We start from the raw sequence: 21,134 nt of genomic DNA on the forward strand, positions 1-21,134 counted from the left end.
ATTGGCTGTCCTGTATCACATGATAAACGTGTCACCAAAGGTTAAAGTTCTTGTATACATTAAACACGTAAGTCCGCCGCGGCGAACGACGGAAAAAGGCGTTCGAACGTGCGGACCGCGAATGTCGGAAATTCGCCGCGAAACGACCGCCGGGCGAACCGTTCGGCCATCACTAGAAATAATGGAGACACCCTTGGACAGCAGTAATGTCTACAGAATTTATAAATGATACTGTACTACCTATTACAAAGCAAATTCACCATGCATATTTTGAGAGATTGTATACACACCTGTAATATAATAAAATGATCTAAAAAATATACGATCTTAAAAAGATGGACTAGTAGATTTAGAAGGACCAACAGTAGAGAAGAGGCCCCTTCACCACTTAGTCCAGAGTCCTCAGTAGATAAATAAAGACCATTTTTTGCCAGTGTCAGTATTTTTTGATAATGCAATGCTGACACTCTGAATAGCAATCACTGAACACCCAAGAATATGGGTATCACTGCAAATATTGAGGGTTGCTACATCTTGCCACTGGTTAAGTGGTTTGTCACTGGATTATGCATGCTCTAAGTTTAGAAACATATTTATCTGCCTGTCATATTTGTCCTAGAGTGGCCTCTAACTGAGATTTTATTCAATATGGTAACTGTACAACTATACAAATCTGTCAGAAAGGTGTAGGTGCATTTGGAAAAATGGAAGCAGTTATCATGTTTCTAGAGTAAGGGTCCTTTTACACGGGGCGGATCAGTGATGATCCACCCCGCGGATATCTGCTTGCTCAGCGGGGATCGCTCCGTTGATCCCCGCTGAGCAGGAAGATGACAGGTCCGTCTCTGCACACTGCGCAGAGATGGACCTGTCAGAGTGCCCCCCTTTCCCTATGGGAGGTCGGATGGCGACGGACCGCAGTGTCCTTCGTCACCTGATCCCATCCGATGACAGATGGAAAAGTAGGTTTTTCCTCCGTCACACTTTTTCGGATTGGAGCGGGTCGGATGTCAGCGGACATGTTACCGCTGACATCCGACGCTCCATAGACCTCTATGGAGCATCCGTTCAGGTCCGCCTGAAAAACTGACAGGCGGACCTGAACTGATCGGTAGTGTGAAAGAGGCCTAAGGATTCCTTATGGGCCTTTTTAAAAGGTTTTGATATACCAGTATTTTAACTATGGACACATATATGTACTGTAAATGGTTTTTTTTTTTGGATTTAGCTGCAACTGAGGCGTGATTTATAATTTTGAAGCATTAGCGTCTATATAAAATATGTTTTTTATTAGACTCGATTTCCAAGGTAGTCCATAAACTGTAGTTTCTTTGGTGGCGTTTGTAGATTTAGACTTTACATATTTGACTAGCAAATTAAAACCTAACTCCAATTAACACTTTTTAAGCCGTTACAGAAACCATTTTTGCTTTTGGGATAAAGGTTTACATAAATTAATAAAAGCTGACCACCGGTAAGCACCGCTGACAGTGGTAAATGGTTTAACCCTCTAACTTCCACTTTTTTCTGCACAGCTTGGTCAGTTAAAGGAAGTTGGGAAATAATATCAGAATCAATATCAGGTAAGCAATAAGTTACGGGGGAGCTCAGAAAAACAAAGGCTGCTTTGTTAGGGCTAGTGACAGATTGCATCATATGTCATTTTTCATTTTGTTTTCATTACTACTTTGATTTACTCTGCATGGAGCCTGTGCTGGCTTTTTAGGTGAATCAGCAAAGCTTTACATTTCTGTACAATATCAATATCGGCTCTGAAATGTTCATTCAAAGCATGCCGGACATAGTTTTCCTTTCCTGTGAGCATAGTGTTTTTATTGGTGATTTCATTACTTACTGGATCTGGAAAATAATATGATTTAGACTGAATGGAGGTTAGGGAATAAACAATATTTCTAAATGCCCATATATTTTTATTAGTGAAACAGTGAATAAAATATTTTTTTATTCAGAGTGGATTTGTTATATATGACAAGCATTTATATTAACACTTACCACCCTTGAGAACTCTACTATTTGAAGCTTTGATTTCAACTTCAAAAACATGGTATAGTTTGGCAAACCATGTTTGTTATCAATTAAAAGACCAGCACAGGTTTGTAAGCTTTTTGCATAGAAACTTTTAGCGGCTGTCTTCTATGTACATAAGGAGCTTTTATTTAGTAGCTTTAAAACAGATTAGGTTAGAGTAAAAAAAAAATCCAGTAATAATTATATATCATAGAATATGGTATGCAAATAAAAAATACAAATAACAGCTCTTCACCCAGGATAGCGAACTAGGTAATTGTGACAGTATAGATTAAGGGCTTGTTCACACCAGAACGCAGTGCAGAAAACCCACGTGCCTGGGGGAGTTTCCCACAACCATGTTCAAAATGCACTAGTGTCCGATTTGCTTTGAGTCTCAATGTATTTCTAATTACACCTCAAACCCAGATCGGAAATTCAGTGCATTTACTGCACCGGATCCAGTGCAATTTCAGCCCATTCAAATGAAGAGGCTGAAAATCTCAGTGCACTAAATCTCACAAGAATGCCAACAATGTTCTTGTGCGATTCAGGTCTAAACCAGTCCTTAGTGAACTGCTCTAGGTCACAAACGATAATGAACGTGCAGAATCCAAAAACTAAAAGATCTGACATAAACAAATGCTTTATTTTCTTTTCGTTGTGACAACAGTTCGATATAGATAGGAGATTCAACATGACGCTGACAATAGCAATCTGTGTCCATGGAACCTGTGGTCGATTGTGCCTAACCTTAGCTCTGTTAGTCCAAGTTTATTCTACATAGTGAGAAAAGATTTGACGTAGAGCGAAAAGAATCGACATAGAGAGAAAAGATTCAACATGATAGAGACAATAGCAAAAAAGGTCGAATGTGCCTAACCTAACTCTATTAGTCCAAGATTATTCGACATAGAGAGAAAAGATTCGACATGAAGATTCGAAGAAACAGTCAATGCGAGTGGACATTTATGGTCAAATGCTCCGCCCATAGGCTATAGAAAAATTATAATGTTGGTTGACTGATTAATAAATATAATTTTTACTAGTGTCGTACAACATTAGAATTCTACTATAGCTTGCAGGCGGAACAATCGCCCAGAAATGTCCGATTGCAGCATCATACAGTTTAGCTGCTCCGTCAAATCTTCCGCCTACAAGGTATTCCGTCAAATCTTCTTAGAACATTTGACAGACACCATAAGCCTTCAATGATAGATTCGACCTTAATTATTTCGGATTTTCGGATTAATGCATTTTTTAACTAAACAAAATAAATAAAAACAAATTTCGGGAGTAACTAAATAAATGTATTTTTTGGACGAAAACAAAATTCCGAAACAAAATATTTCAGTGTGGACATGTCTACAATATGCATGAAAATAATATATAGTTAATATATAGGTTTAATGAAATAAATGTAATTCCAGGACCCTACCAAAGGATTCTCAACTCTTCTATTTTGCATCATAAGTTTGAAATTATATATTTTTTTACAAAGCTTTGAAGGGTACATTGCTTGCTGTGTACAAGGACACATCGGAAAATCCGATCGTGTGTGTGCTCCATCTGACTTTTTCCGTCGGAATTTCCAACACACAAAGTTTGAGAGCAGAATCTAAAATTTTCCGACAACAAAATCCGATTGTTTAAATTCCAATCATGTGTAGACAATTCCGACGGACAAAGTGCCATGCATGCTCAGAATACATTTTAAAACAAAAGCTATTGGCTAATGCCCTCTTTATAGTCCCGTTGTACGTGTTCAACGTCACCGCGTTCTGAACGATCGGATTTTCTGACAACTTTGTTTGACCGTGTGTATGCAAGTTTGGGCCAAAATACATCAGAAAAAATGTAGATTTTGTGGTCAGAGTGTCCGACCGTGTGTATGGGGCATAATGCCCTGTACACACGATAGGATTTTCCGACAACAAAATCCATGTTTTTTTCCCGACGGATGTTGGCTCAAACTTGTCTTGCATACACACGGTCACACAAAGTTGGTCAGAAATTCCGAACCTCAAGAACGTGGTGACATACAACACGTACGACGAGCCGAGAAAAATCAAGTTTAATAGCCAGTGTGGCTCTTCTGCTTGATTCCGAGCATGCGTGGAACCTTGTGTGTCAGAATTGTGTACACACGATCGGAATTTCCAACGGATTTTGTTGTCGGAAAATTTGAGAACCAGCTCTCAAATTTTGTGTGACGGAAATTGCGATGGAAAATGTCTGATGGAGCCTACACATGGTCGGAATTTCCAACAACAAGCTCCTATCATCTATCGTGTGTACAGGGCATTAAAGGTCTCTAATTTTCTTTCAGTCTAAGCCCATGTATATGAGGGAAGCATCTATGGTTAAGGGGGAACTTTTCCAAGATACCTAGGGCTTGTTAGAGAAATCTGTAGCAATCAGTCAAAATGATGCAACACAGCCAAACAGTATTTCCCCAAAGATGAGTCAGCCGTGTAACAATCATTTGTTGTACAGGGTCATGGTAGGCCTGTTAACTTATGTTAAACTGATACGAAACACACACTGCTTAATTTACATTATCCCTTCTCTTTCTGTATCTGGATAATGACACTCTGATTATTTTTTAATAAAAAAAGAAAAATCAAAGTACCTTTTTCCTAATCGATATACAGCTGTCACATGACCCAGCTCTTTCCCAGCTTGTCTGCAGGGAAGCATAAGCAGGAGGATCTTTATTATTTGTTGGCAATATCATGGTGTGGGGACGGAATGCTGGCAGTCACAGGCTGTGTTATAAAATAAGAGGGAGGAGAAGCTTTCAACAATCAAGATGTAATATCCCACCCTCATTTTGTTTAGCTGGTTAGTGGGCATGAAGGAGGGAGGGAGGGAGTGGGCTGTCATTTACCATTGTATATATGCCCACAGCTTAGAAAGAAACACACTGAAAACTGAGCGTGTGCAGAGTTGCCACTACAGCTGAAATATCCCTAGCTGAATTTGGGGCATAGATTGGGTGGATAAAAAAACAGCAGGATCAACTAGTTTTTGCAGACTACAGAAAACAAATCCCAAAGTGACTGAATGAGTATGAAGATCATGTAATACAGCATTTATTGATAGTTTAGTATTATGTGGGTTTAATAACACTTTAAGTTATTCATTTACTTAGAAGGGTTTTGTCAAGTAAGTAGTCGGGCAACTAACATTAAACTGAAAATAAATTATTAAGCATTGTAATTTAACAAAAATAAATTTATTTTGCAGAGATTGCCATTGCTGATTTCCTCTTCTGTAATTTCTAGTTACCTGACTATTATTCCGACTCTCTGCTTCAATGCTTTGGGTCTTTAATGCACAATAGATATGCAGATAAGGCCTTCTTACTTCATTATGACTTTCCTTATTCGCCATGTTCTTCTGGTTCAAGTAGTTGGTCAGCATAGCAACCAAGCAACTGATGTTTTCATAAAGATTTCAGCATGGCAGTCCTCTTATTCTCTGGGGAAAGGTTTACTTGCTACAATTTGTATCTTTAAATAGAATTACACTGTAAGTTCATTATTTAAAATATGTTTACCAAATATATATATATATATATATATATAATAGATTTTGTTCACAACTTGGAAAAACTGTATGCTGTCTATGGCGGTAATGATTGTGATGTAGACTGTTTTAAATATAGTGGGGCTTGAAAGGAGACTTATTATAGCTATATGGTATTCATTACAATTGGTGATGTAAGATATTCTGACTCTCTTTGTCCTGGTATTTTAAGATGTTCTGAATCTCCCTCTTTTCTCCATGTGCACAAGGGGAACACCCTTCCTCTCTTATGTTTATTTTTAGAGGTCAAACATATTCTGATTCTATTACCTTGGATTTCCACTAACTGTATACAGGTTCTCTTTCCCATGATTTATGTTTAACCTTATGGAGAAAAGTGCTCCAATCCTGGACATTTTAACCATTTCAGCTGCGGAAGATTTTACCCCCTTCCTGATCAGAGCACTTTTTGCGATTCGGCACTGCGTCACTGACAATTGCCCGGTTGTGCGACATTGCACCCATACAAAACTGACGTCCTTTTTTTCACACAAATAGAGCTTTTTGGTGGTACTTGATCAACTCTGTGTTTTTTATTTTTTGCGCTATAAACAAAAAAAGAGCAACACGTTTGAAAAAAATGCAATATTTTTTACTTTTTGCTATGATAAATACTCCCAAAAATAAATAAAAAAAAAGATTTTTTCCCTCAATTAGGCCGATATGTATTCTTCTACATATTTTTGGCAAAAAAAAAAAATGCAATAAGCGTATATTGATTGGTTTCCACAAAAGTTATAGAGTCTACAAAATAGGGGATAGTTTTATGGCATTTTTATTATACATCTTTTTTTTTACTAGTAATGGTGGCAATCTGTGATTTTTATCAGGACTGCAGCATTATGGCTGACACGTCGGACAATTTTGACACATTTTTGGGACATTGGCATTTTTACAGAGATCAGTGCTATAAAAATGTATTGATTACTGTAAAAATTGCACTGGCAGGGGATTAACACTAGGGGGTGATCAAGAGGTTAATGTGTTCCCTAGTGTTTGCTCTAACCGAAGGGAGAGGGGACTATGCAGGGGAAGAGATAAATCTCTGTTCATACTCTGTATGAACATACAATCTGTCACTTCTCCCCTCAGAGAACCGGGCACTCGCATCGGCTTTGTGGGTGAGCAGGGGGCGTGCGCGCCCCTAGTGGCCACAGGGCGAAGCAAGGTTACATAACGTCTTTTTGCCCAGCCGTGCCATTCTGCTGCAGTACAAATGCTTTGGCTGGTTGGCAAGTGGTTAATATAATTTTAACACAAATCAGACACTAGAAAACTCTATATATTTTGTTATTACTTCAGGATATAAATTTTGTATGTGTGTGTATATACAGTATCTCATGAAAGTGATTTATTATATCTTTTATATGTGACAACACTGAAGAAATTACACTTTGCTACAATGTAAAGTAGTGAGTGTACAGCTTGTATAACAATGCAAATTTGCTGCCCCCCCCCCCCCCCCAAATAACTCAACACACAGCTATTAATGCCTAAACCTCTGGCAACAAAAGTGAGTACACCTCTAAGTTTAAAAGGTCCAAATCGGGCCCAACGTGTCAATATTTTGTGTGGCCACCATTATTTTTCAGCACCGCCTTAACCCTCTTGGGCATGGAATTCACCAGAGCTTCACAGGTTGCCACTGGAGTCCTCTTCCACTGTATGTCACAGTATATGTTGGCATTCATGGTTCCCTCAATGAACTATAGCTCCCCAGTTCCCGGCAGCACTCATGCAGCCCCAGACCATGACACTGTAAAGTTGTCTTTGTACTCTTGGTTGCCACCACACACGCTTGACACCATCTGAACCAAATAAGTTTATCTTGGTCTCATCAGACCACAGGACATGGTTCCAGTAATCCATGTCCTTAGTCTGATTGTCTTCAGCAAACTGTTTGCAGGCTTTCTTGTGCATTATCTTCCTTCTGGGACATGTGGCGTATGGTCTTAGCACTGACAGGCTGACTCCCCACCCCTTCAACCTCTGCAGCAATGCTGGCAGCACTCATACATCTATTTCCCAAAAATAACCTCTGAATATGATGCTGAGCATGTGTACTCAAGTTCCTTGGTCGACCACGACGAGGCCTGTTCCGAGTGGAACCTGTCCTGTTAAACCGCTGTATGGTCTTGGCCTTCTTCTTATAGCCTAGGCCATCATTACGTAAAGCAAAAATTATTTTGGTCTTGCAGCCCAGTTTCAGAGTCTTGGCAATCTTCAGAGAGGGGGAGCCGAGGAGGACACAGAGGGGACCCAGAGGAAGATACAGGGGACACTCAGGAACAATTGGTACGGTGGCGGGGGAAGTTATAATCACCGATCTCCATGTGTGGCTTTCAATAAAGCAACTGAAAGCCAAGAAGGCAAGAGGAGGAGAAGCAGCTGTTATTATTATAACTTCCACCGCCCCCTGCACCGATTGTTCCTGAGTGCCCTGGTATCAGACTAGGCATCGGAAGCATTTGCATACAAGTACTCCTGCAAATACTCGGTATCGGGACAACCCTAATTACCTTTGTACAGCAATACGTGTTGCTGTATTATCTTCCTTCATTGCTGCTTTTGGTGATATTGCTGTTGTGACAGCATTTTTTCCCTGTCCTGTTGAGTGCCTAATGCAGCTCTGGTATTCACTTCAAACGTGGAGCCACAGCAAAAAAGTAAGGTTCCAAGATTTGAAGTGCATTGAAGATTGCAATGCAGACATGGTAGTGAATAGATGGATGATGTGTATTTAGCAGACAGAAGTTCACCTGACTGTACTAGTACAGAACGTATTGCTCTAATACTTTAGCAACATAAAACAAAGATAACTGGCTGCCCTTTGGAGTTCACTGCTCTGGTGAGCTGTGTTTATGAAATAGAAAAGAGTAGAATGTCTTCTTGATTCTGGCAGAAAGACCTAAAGATATTTACTGGCGACAGTCTGTAGCCATTCTTTTCAATGTGAGCATGTGCTGATAGATTATAACAGAAAACAGTCACCAGTCAGTTGCCTTAATCTGTGTCAGCTCAACTCAGAACAGCATCTGAGTATAGTAAAAAGATGTGCTCAGAATAACTCAAATCCACACTTGCTGTTCTTTGGGTATGTGCCTTTTTTCCATTGTCACCAGAATAATAACCTACTATAATAGCCTAATGTTATTTTTAATCTTTTAAATATTTTTAGTCTGAAGAAAAATAAGATAAGAAAAGGAATGTTCTTTGTGAAACATTTGGAATGTGATGATGGAACTTCAGAAGTAACAAAAAAACATTTTTCTGCTATCCTTTTAAATGATTATTGGCTTAGTATATATGCATAAAAATATTTCATTTGTTGTAAGAGTCCGTGGAGTTTAAAGCCCTTTCCGAATAAAAGTCATCTTTGACAAGATCATTATGTTATCGCCAAGTTTAGTGTTATAACATTTTCTAAATTCCAACTTATGTTCTGTGGCATGCAAGTAAAAGATAAAAAGATGGCAATTCTATAAAAGGTAATCTATAGCTTGAGACCAAATGGCACCGTGGTATCTAAATAAAGCTTAAAATCTTGAATTGACGCTCCATGATGTTTGTCTGCAAGTCCTTCAAGCAGTTTTCACTCTGCCACTAAAAATGGAAGACATGCAAATAAAACTTTATTTAAACTACATAGTAATCGCATATGACCTAACAGAATGCTGTTGTATTATATTTCTTGGAAAATAACCCACAAACAATCCCAGAAAAGTAATGTTTATTTTACATAAAACTGCATGACTTTAGGAATCTAAACTTCAGTAAATCATGTTGCAAATGTGATCATTACAATTTCATCATTTTTTATAAGATCATGACACAGTATTTTGGGAAATTTCATAAGCTTAAATGTTTTATAACACTAAGCATTGAAAAGGTTACAAATCATCCTAACCACTGTTAGCTTGCAATTGTAAGTTTCTCTAAGTGGTGCACGAATTGATAATACATTGTAAAAATTTCATACATACAGTGTAGTCACATTGCACAGGCTTCTTTTTTCCATACTCTGTCCCCTGTCCTACTGTATATGCAGCCCTTGGAATTAACATTTTAATAATTTACCAAATCTTCATACTTGCCTAGCATATATTCGAACATATTAATAGCATTGCCTCTAAGTTAACCCAATAGTTAACTGTAAGGTTTGCATTCCTTTAAATTGTAACTATATATATATATATATATATATATATATATATATATATATATTATAAGGCAAAACCTTTTTTTTTCATTTTGGATAAGGGCATAAGGGAGGGTTTTAACCCATCAGTTCTTTTGCCATCTGTGTCCTATTGGGGAGATTTCCTTTCACTTCCTGTCCCGTACCCAACACAGAAAGTGAAAGGAGACATTGGTTCCAGTTTCAATTATAACAGTAAACAGAACAAATAGAGTGAATCTACCTAACAGGGGCACAGGCAGCAATAAAAGCTGACAAACTAATCCCTCTCCACTCTATCCAAACCAAAACAAAAAACATATTTTGCCTTCAGTTATACTTTAACCACTTAACAACGGGCCCATAGCCGAATGACGGCTACAGGGCGGTTGTTTAACTCTGGGAGGCCGTCATATGACGTCCTCCCAGAATTCCGCTCTCGCGCGCCCCCTGGGGTGCGCACTCGAGAGCATCCGTGACCAGACCCGGCGCATCACGGATCACGGTAAACGCTCATAGCGGCCGTTTACCACGTGATCGCTCCGTCAAATGACGGAGCGATCACTTGTAAACAAACCATGTCATGTTATGACGCCGGTTCCTCCCTCCCCCTCTCTGTACCGATCGGTACAGTGGAGGGGGAAGAGATCGGTGTCAGCAGTCCTGTGGGCTTCATCTGCAGTGCCCACATCACTGCTCACCGAAATTTAACCCCTCAATTCCCTGCCAATACTCTGCAATACCCCCCAATACTCTGCAATGCCAGCTAATACTCTGCAATACCCACCAATACTCTGCAATACCCGCTAATACTCTGCAATACCAGCCAATAACCTGCAATGCCAGCTAATATTCTGCAATACCCACCAATACTCTGCAATACCCGCTAATACACTGCAATACCAGCCAATACTCTGCAATGCCAGCTAATACTCTGCAATACCCACCAATACTCTGCAATAACCACCAATACTCTGCAATACCCGCCAATACTCTGCAATACCCGCTAATACTCTGCAATACCAGCCAATACTCTGCAATACCAGCTAATACTCTGCAATACCCACCAATACTCTGCAATACCCGCCAATACTCTGCAATACCCGCCAATACTCTGCAATACCCGCTAATACTCTGCAATACCAGCTAATACTCTGCAATACCCGCTAATACTCTGCAGTACCCGCCAATACTCTGCAGTACAATTCCAGCCAATACTCTGCAATACTCTGCCATGCTTCTACCGACTCGCCAATACGATCAAAGCCAGAATCTTTTTTTTTTCAGGCTTCCCAGCTTAGAGGTGACATGCGGGGTCTTATTGACCCCATATCTCACTTTAAAGAGGACCTGTCATGCCATATTCCTATTACAAGGAATGTTTACATTCCTTGTAATAGGAATAAAAGTGATCAAAAAATCTATTTTTGGGGAAAAAAATTTCAAACTAAAATAAATAAAGTAAAATGAATGATAAGAAATTTTGTTTTTATTTCAAAGCGCCCCTGTGCTCGCATGCAGAAGCGAACGCATACGTAAGTCCCGCCCACATATGAAAACGGTGTTCAAACCACACATGTGAGGTATCGCTGCGAACGTTAGAGCGAGAGCAATAATTCTAGCCCTAGGTCTTCTTCGTAACTCAAAACATGTAACCAGTAAAAAAAATTGAAGCGTCGCCTATGGGGATTTTTAAGTAGCGACGTTTGGCGCCATTCCACGAGCGTGTGCAATTTTGAAGAGTGACATGTTAGGTATCTATTTACTCAGTATAACTTCATCTTTCACATTGTGCAAAAATTGGGCTAACATTACTGTGGTTTTTTTTTTAACCACTTTCAGACCGGACCATTTTGCTGGTCAATGACCAGAGGTCTTTTTACAATTTGGCACTGCGCTGCTTTAACTGGTAATTGCGCGGTCATGCAATGTTGTACCCAAACAAAATTTGCGTCCTTTTCTTCCCACAAATAGAGCTTTCTTTTGATGGTATTTGATTGCCTCTGCGATTTTAATTTTTTGCGATATAAACGTAAAAAGACCGCAAATTTTGAAAAAAAATGATATTTTCTCCTTTTTTTTTATTAGAAAAATCCAATAAACTCAATTTTAGTCATACATTTAGGCCAAAATGTATTCAGCCACATGTCTTTGGTAAAAAAAAGTCAATAACTGTATATTTATTGGTTTGCGCAAAAGTTGTCACATCTACAAACTAAGGTACGTTTTCTGGAATTTACGCAGCTTTTAGTTTACGACTGCCTATCTCATTTCTTGAGGTGCTAAAATGGCAGGGCAGTACAGAACCCCCCCAAATGACCCCATTTTGGAAAGTAGACCCCCTAAGGAAATTGATAAGAGGCATGTTGAGCCCATTGAATATTTTATTTTTTTGCCTCAAGCGATTGAATAATGACAAAAAAAAAATTTATTTTATTTTTTACACAAAGTTGTCACTAAATGATATATTGCTCACACATGCTATGGGCATATGTGAAATGACACCCCAAAATAAATTCTGCTTCTCCTGAGTACGGGGATACCACATATGTGGGACTTTTTGGGAGCCTAGCCGCGTACGGGGCCCCAAAAACCAAGCACCGCCTTCAGGCTTTCTAAGAGCGTAAATTTTTGATTTCACTTCTCACTACCTATTACAGTTTTGAAGGCCATAAAATGCCAAGATGGCACAAAACCCCCACAAATGACCCCATTTTAGAAAGTAGACACCCCAAGCTATTTGCTGAGAGGCATGTTGAGTCCATGGAATATTTTATATTTGGCACAAGTTGCGGGAAAATTACAAACTTTTTTTTTTTTTTTTTCACAAAGTTGTCACTAAATGATATATTGCTTACACATGCTATGGGCATATGTGAAATGACACCCCAAAATAAGTTCTGCTGCTTCTCCTGAGTACGGGGATACCACATATGTGGGACTTTTTGGGAGCCTAGCCGCGTACGTGGCCCCGAAAACCAAGCACTGCCTTCAGGCTTTCTAAGGGCGTAAATTTTTGACTTCACTCCTCACTACCTATTACAGTTTTGAAGGCCATAAAATGCCAAGATGGCACAAACCCCCCCCCCCCCCCCAAATGACCCCATTTTGGAAAGTAGACACCCCTAAATTTAGGGGTACACTAGTGAGGCTCACAGGTAAAAAAGCACCTAGGCTGTCAGCGACTGTATCAGAACGCTACAAGAAAAACTGTTAGCGATCGCAGGTCAGGCCTGACTCTGCGAACGCTGCAGTTATGCGTGTTGTGTTTTGTAAGTGACAGTGATCGATCGATACTGCACTTGGGTGGGCTGGTCTGGGCTTGGCGGAGGGGCTAAACGCAGGTGCTAGCAGGTATCTGGGCTGATCCCGCTAACAATGCGTTTTGGGAAACCTAAACTGCTGGCGACGCTAATATAGATCTGATCAGATACTATATTACTAAGGGAGGTGTATGCTTTGTGCGTGGGTGTTAGCGGTACTGGCACTAACCTGACGCTGCCTGGGGCGACGCAGACCTTATCTAACCCTCAAACTTATATCACCCGCCGGGTGATCAGGGGGTTAAACCTTTATTAGGTAATAAATAGCGGGTGCCCTGAAACTATAAAAAAAATAACTAACCAACCAGCGTCACCTGTAACAGTTATATGGTGATCACTGGTGAAAGGGTTAACTAGGGAGCAATCAGGGGGCTTTATGCGGTAGTATATGGGGGTCCCTGGCGCTATAAAAAGCTGCGGCGAACCTAAATACCTACCTAACTAGCATCACCTGTGACACTAATACAGCGATCAGAAAAACGATCGCTTATTAGGCTGGGTTCACACTGGAGCGATGCGGGAACGCCACAAATCCGCGGCGGGTTCCCGCATCGCATGCCTCCCGGCGGCAGTTCACACTGCCCTATGCGAACTGCTGGGAGTGTCAGTGAAATGTTAATGACACCCCCAGATCAGTTCGCATATCGCAGTGCGATCTGCAAACTCGGATCGCATGGTGTGAACACCCATGCGATCCGATTCTGCTGCGGACCAAAAAAAGGGTCCGTGCGAGTTTGCGGCGGGTGCAACGCGAATTCAGCCATACTATCTGTATGGCTGAACTCGAATCGCACAGAGATCGGATGTGATTTGCACTGCAGTGCGGTGCGAATCACATCCGTTCTCATAAACCGCTGCAATGTGAACCCAGCCTTAGTGACACTGGCGACGGGGGGTGATCACGGGGTTAAACCTTTATTGGGGGGGGTACCTTAGAACTAAAGGGGGCTAACCCTAACTGCCCTAACAGTTATTACAGTCACAAATGACACCAATGCAAAAAAAAAAAAAAAATGCAATTGGTGTCACTGTGACTGGGGGGGCAGGGGTAATTGGGGGGGTGATCGGGGGTGAAGGGGGGGTGTGAGTGTGCCTGGCATGTTCTACTGTGTAGTGTCGTGTTGGTGCAACTCACCGATCCTCTCTCCTCGGTGCCGGAACGAAAAATACCGACACGGAGGAGAGATTACATCACTTCCTCTGCCTGTGTTTACATTACAGGAGAGGAAGTGATGTCACGCCTCACTTCCATTCGTCAGGAGCGATTGCAAGGGGGTGGCCATGAACGAATGGCCGCCCCCTCATCCCGGATCGCTCCTGTATGGATACCGACCGCCGCTGGCACCGGGGGGGGCCCGATCGGGCCCCCCACCCGCGAGAAGGCAGGGACGTATATATACGCCCATATGCCTGCCCGTGCCATTCTGTCGACGTATATCGTCGTGCGGCGGTCGGCAAGTGGTTAAGCACAAAATAGTTTTTTTTCCAATAAAAAGCATTTGAAAAATTGCTGCGCAAATACTGTGCGAGATAAAAAGTTGCAACGACCACCATTGTATTCTCCAGTGTGTTTGCTAAAAAAACATATAGAATGTTTTGGGATTCTATGTAATTTTCTAGCAAATAAATGATGATTTTTACATGTAGGAGAGAAATGTCAGAATTGTCCTGGGTGCTCCAGAACGCCTGATGGTGCTCCCTGCATGTTGGGCCTCTGTATGTGGCCACACTGTGTAAAAGTCTCACACATGTGGTATCGCCGTACTCGGGAGTAATAGCAGAATGTGTTTTGGGGTGTAATTTGTGGTATGCATATGCTGTGTGTGAGAAATAAACTGATAATATGACAATTTTGTGAAAAAAAAAATCTTGATTTTGCAAAGAATTGTGGGAAAAAATGACAACTTCAAAAAACTCATCATGCCTCTTACTAAATACCTTGGAATGTCTTCTTTCCAAAAAGGGTTCATTTGGGGGGTATTTGTACTTTTCTGGCATGTTAGGGTCTCAAGAATTTAAATAGGCCGTCAGTACTTCAGGTGTGATCAATTTTCAGATATTGGCACCATAGCTTGTGGACTCTATAACTTTCACAAAGACCAAATAATATCCACCAATTTGTACTTATTTTTACCAAAGATATTTAGTAGTATAAATTTTGGCCAAAATTTATGAAGAAAAATTACTAATCAAAAAAATTCATTTTTTACAGAATTTTCGGTCTTTTTTCTTTTATAGCACAAAAAATAAAAAACTGAGCGGTGATTAAATACCACCAAAAGAAAGCTCTATTTGTGTGAAAAAAAAGGACAAACATTTCATATAGGTCCAGTGTTGCATGACTGAGTAATTTTCATTCAAAATGTGAGAGCACCGAAAGCTGAAAATTGGTCTGGTTATTAAGGGTGTTTAAGTGCCCAGTGGTCAAGTGGTTAATCATTTAGGCCCATCTTCCCACTCTATGTAGAACTCCTTTGTCCTATTTTCAATGTGGTGCCAAAAACACAAGCCCATATGGTAAATGTGGACTTACAATTGATTGTGCAGAGGCAATACTATATTAGCATCATATGCTTTATTTCTGTTTTTATATATCTGAAGATTTTTTTGCTTTTGCTTCTGCCATTTGGTGTTGAATGGTAATGCTTAACTTAGCCAAGGTTTCCAAGTCATTTGTTGTCTTTGTTTTGACCAACTGTATTTAATTTATTACAAAGGGTTATTCTTTAGCCTAGGTCCATAATCTTACATTTTTCAACAAATGTAATTTCCATTTATCTGCACATGTTGCCATTTTGTTAAGTTCCTTCTGTAATATATTACTATCCTGCTAATTTTATAACACTTCTAAATCATTGTGTGCCATTAGGAAAATGGCAACATTATCTATTTAATCTCCCAGTTCGTAAATACATAGATTAAAAATACTGGACCTAGAACCGACCCTTGTGATACAACACTGCTAAGCCAACTCTCCAATAATTTATATATATATATATATATATATATATATATATATATATATATATATATATCATAACAACAAGTCTACTACCATTGAATAAACGATCTCCCATAATCTTCACATCCTTAAAGTGTTACTAAACCCACAACAGTAAAATCAGTCTGTATATGCAGTAAAGCAATCTTGTTATACTCACTGCGGAATCTAAGGGGTTAATTCTCTGCATTGTGTAAAAAGGCTGCTTGATCTTGTTTGCACAGAACCTCCCCTTTTTTCACTGACTCCAGAACATAGTACAGAGCCTTTGGAGTTAGGCTGCACAGGATGACATAAGTGCCAAAACCTGCCCTGGAATGATCCCACATCGGTGGCACCAAAGCACACCACCACCGTGATGCAACCTCGTAAAGTGCACGGTGCATCACGGTGGTGGTGTGCTTTGCCGCACTCCAAGAATGTATCAGCCAACTCAACCCCACCATCACATGTATTCACAAATAACCGCCCTCGGTGCTGTCCCGCGTTGGTCAGCGTCAGTTGTCGTGCAACCTCAGTTCCCAGAAATGGTAATCCTGGGTGATCCACAGCCCTCTGTACCGCACCATCATTACACAGCTACCCTATTTAAATCACATGCTTCACTCCTGAAGGGTGGCCCTAGCCATGAATCGCGTTGAGCTATAGATGCTGTGGTTTATTAAATACATTCATTCTAACGTTTTTTAAGTATACTACCCTGAAATGAGGTTCCATGGGTATTCATATAAGTTTCTCATAGGATGTTTTTTTTTTAGTGACTCAATGTTTCAGTGTTTCCAGCATAACCGGGCATTGTGTTGTACCTACCTGCCCTATGCAAAAGAAAAATGATAGTGTGCATTTGGGACATCATGTACCTGTGCATGTGCCACTTTATGCATATAGTGATACATAGCTGCATACAGCCACCTTTACCCTTGCATGTCTGTGGGTGAATGTTTGCACCTCGAGGACATTCCCAGCACAAGAAATATGCAACGTCTTTGCACTGTATGTGCTTGAAGCCATAAAGTGTTTTTGTTGGTTTTATTGTGTATTGTGGAATTTCTGATTTTTTTTTTAATGCAGATTCACAAAGTTGCTGCTATGTATGGGTTAATGGCCTCAGACAGTAACAGACTTAATTACTGTCAATAAAATGGGACCTTGTGAATTATGTTTAGAGATTTTGAGTTAGGTAAATTACATTTTTTTTTCTAGCACATGATTAGTTGATTAAACAAGCACAGCTTCACCTTTGTTTTTAAGCTAAGTGAACAGTCTCTACTTTATTAGTAAATCAACCTCATTGTGTTTTTGTGTTAAAACATTCTACTTAAGACATATTTACTATAAAACGTATGCTACATTACCATTCTGTAATTCATGTTTTGCTTTGAAAAACCATAGACATGAGATGTTGACCATTTGTTGAAAAATGTAGGCACCAATCTTTTCTTATCCCTGGATAATAGTAGAGAACTGCACGTAAATGTTTAACTTGACTGATTAGCTAAGCTTATGACTCTGGTGTACACACACACACACTATCTTTTGAAACTATTTATATCCTGTAGAAGGTCGATTTGTAGAATAAAAACATGCAGAAATCCCCCTAAGTGTCAAAGAGTACCTATACATTCTGCAGGACCAGGGAAAATGAAAGAGGAAAACAACAACACAGGTGTTATCTTTGTATGAAGATGCTTTATCTTTGTAGGCATGTGTGGAGGACCCATCGTTCTACTTCAATTCATCTCCATTTACTGTCTGTATTTTTTTCCAACCATAAAGAAGTCTTTTCATGTTATGCCAAAAATGATTTGTTTGCCACTATGAATAACCTAAGCCTTCTACAAATACCTTTGTATACACTGCATATCACAATAGCTTCACAACAACACATAAAGAGATAAGTGGTTCACACGTGAAAGTAAATACTGATGTACTAATGAACCTAAAAGGAATAGATCAAGTTATAGGATTGTTAGTATTATTTAAAATCATTACTTAGTATTTTCAAATCTCTTCATAATGGCAATATATTAGAATGCATATTTTTAATTTAGTTACAGTGCAAATTATAATCTTTTCATGTAATGTTAACATACCTTTTTAATTATTTAAAACTCCAATGCCACCTGTCCCCATACTTCCTCCTACCCCCACAGTCTCCCCAGAATTTTTAAAAAATCTCTGTGTACATACCTTTTCGGTAACTGTTTTTGGTATGGTCGTGTGCCATAAAATATCTCTGTCCTCTTCTGTTATTGGAGGTGGGCTCTGAATGTTTCAGAAATAACACTAGGTAATGATGTGCCTCATTCTCTGCTGCATTCTCCCGTCATGCTGGACATTACTTGTCCTAAACAAAGATCATCACTGGAACCCTGGTGAGGTGTGTCTGTGGGGAATAGTGCCTTATATAGGGTATATATTGCAGCAAAGGTTTGGCAGTATTGTGTCTTAAAAGTAAACGCTGGGGTTGAAAGTGTCTTTGCCTTACTATTTGGGCCCCACATTTATATTTAATACCTTTAAAGGCCTGTTCACACATAAGCAAAACAGCACATGCATGAAAATGCAAGGTCTGATTCTTTTATAGACCACCTAATCTTCATTAAGAAACAAATGAGAGAAAAGAAAATGACACATTCGAAATCAAAAGTAAAAGTTACTCACCTTGGTTTTCAGTAGCTTCCTGTAGAAGATGACAATATTGGACCTCCCAGGGTTCTAAGAAAACTGAGTGCCGCAAATCCCCTGAGAAGCCATTGTAGCAGTATGCAGGAAAGTAATCTTGGTGTCCTTAGCATTCCCAGGATCTTTGGAAATGGTCAGAGACATCACATTTGCCTAGGCAAGCTCACGGGGAAGCTGGGGCGTAAGGGAAATTTGTACTTTTTTCTTGTTTTAACTTCTTTTTCTTCCACTTAGCAATTCTTGTCAGGGAAGTGGGGGCTATAATAGGAAGCTGACCTTGCAAAGTCTGTTTTAAATATTTAAGATATTTTTATGTATTTAATTATAGAGAAAGATATATATAGACTAATTTGTTATTTAACCACTTAAGGACTGCCCCACGCAGAGATACTGCGGCAGGACGGCCCTTCTGCGCAAAATCACGTACTTTTACGCCCCCCGCTATGATTGAACACAGCGGAAGACAATCAGCGGGTCTGTTGGGACTCGCCGATCATTGACAGGAGAGGCAGAACAGTCGTCTGCCTATGTAAACAAGGCTGACCGCTGTTCTGTCAGAGTAAAGAGAGAGACGGCGTCAGAGAGGAAGATGGGGATCTTGTGTTTCTGAAACAACAGAAACACGGGTCTCTGTTTTCCTCCAGTTAAGCCATCCCCCACACAGTTAGAAAGCACCCCCTAGGAGCACACTTAACTCTTTGATCGCCCCTGATGTTAACCCCTTTTTTTTTGTTCATAGCGCAAAAACAAAAACCACTGGCCAAGCATTGTCCCTCTCTTATCACCACTGTCTTCTCTTCCAGACCCCCCCTGACACTCCTAAACACTTTGTAAGGTTAGTGCACTCTATGTGTGTCGCTGTACTATGGACTATTGCACTTCACTGGAAATCCCCGTCGATACCATTAGCACAGGTTCTCTCACGTATTGACCAAGTGATGCTGTCGGAAAAGATCTTTCACACTCTGCATGACACGGAACGCATATATGACCTTAAGTGGAACCCATGGTTCCTATTTAGTTTACTGAAGTGATCGCACCTTAGGTTTTTCATATTTCTTTTCTTTTCTGTTTGCATTTTTTTCCTCTTTTCCCTTTGTTTCTCTCTGCTCTCTTTCCCCTCTCTCTCTTGTCATGATCTTTCTTTTGTATTTTGGTTATGATGGTCAGCTCATTGAACGTGTCATTCTCTTTATTTTTTATGACCTGTTGTTGGATGTAAGACCCATACTGTTAATCAGTAATTGGTGGTTTGTCCTGCGGTGTTCTGCTATTTGTTTATCACCTTCCTGTAATCTTGTCATCCAACTACTTATGCTAATGTTGAAATATGATTCCTATTGCTGACTTTGTATTTCTGTTAATAGCTTTAATAAAACTTTTTTGAAAACAAAAAAAAAAAAAAAACCACAGAGGTGATCAAATACCACAAATTGTATTTGGGTACAGCATTGCACGTCCGCTCAATTGTCAGTTAAAGTAGCGCAGTGCCATATCGCAAAAATAGCCTGGTCACGAAGAGGGGTGAACCTTTCCGGGGCTTAAGTGGTTAATTTATGTTGATTAACTGCAAGGTCACTATGCTTTTCTTAGTTGTATCTGAAGTTTTGGGGTGATTATGATTAAAAAAGACAACATGGTGTCAAACTTAACCACTGAATCATGAAAATTTAAAATTACTATATGCCCTATGAGGAGGCATACACCTTGACTACCTCCATGAGCCACAGTGATGTGGAAAAACACTGCGTATGTACATGTGGCTGGTGATTTCAGAAAGGGATCCATCATTTTTTAGGTTACCTCTTTTAAAGCAGCCTAATTAGTGCTTGCATCAGCACCTTGTGGGCCATACTTGCTTAATATGTATTCAAACTTTAAAATGGAACATCTCTTATTTGCTACTTTTTGGTTTGTTAAATATACCAATAAAAGCATTATGCTATACAAAATAATTACTCATAGACCCTGCCAGAAACCTTGTGAGTTGGAAACTTCCAGTACTCTTTGCTGTTCACTTTTTCTGGCAATCTATGCAGACTACAAAATACCCCCTCCTATGTTATAGACAAAAGAATAAGGGGTGGTGTTCTGTAGTCCTGTCCTAGGGTGACAATGCTTCTCCTTCATGGATACACTATTGTAAGTGAGCATGGCCACCCTAGGACAGGAGATGTTTTACTGTTAGTATCACCAGGTGAAAATAAAAGAAAAATAGCCGGATAAAAAGATTACTTGTACAACCACCACATCTAAGGACTAGTAAGCTATGATATATTATGCTTTTTGGACTTAGATATGCTTTAAGACCCTTCAGTCAGGGATTTCA

At 39.9% G+C, this 21,134-nt stretch overlaps 1 protein-coding gene and 1 long non-coding RNA gene across 5 annotated transcripts in view; one reads left to right on the plus strand and one right to left on the minus strand.

The window, feature by feature from the left end:
- SUGCT (succinyl-CoA:glutarate-CoA transferase) overlaps positions 1-21,134 on the plus strand; it is a 1,356,517-nt gene that overhangs the window by 1,074,517 nt on the left and 260,866 nt on the right. The window lies entirely within an intron of this gene.
- LOC143998255 (uncharacterized) lies at positions 9,008-17,560 on the minus strand. Its single transcript, XR_013277807.1, has 2 exons — positions 17,476-17,560; positions 9,008-9,222 (listed from the first exon to the last, which is right to left on the minus strand). It is a non-coding gene; the product is annotated as an uncharacterized LOC143998255 (long non-coding RNA).

Source organism: Lithobates pipiens, unplaced genomic scaffold, assembly GCF_037356315.1.
Source record: "Lithobates pipiens isolate NorthernLeopardFrog02 unplaced genomic scaffold, aLitPip1_a1.2 Scaffold_19, whole genome shotgun sequence".
Classification (NCBI taxonomy): Eukaryota; Metazoa; Chordata; class Amphibia; order Anura; family Ranidae; genus Lithobates; species Lithobates pipiens.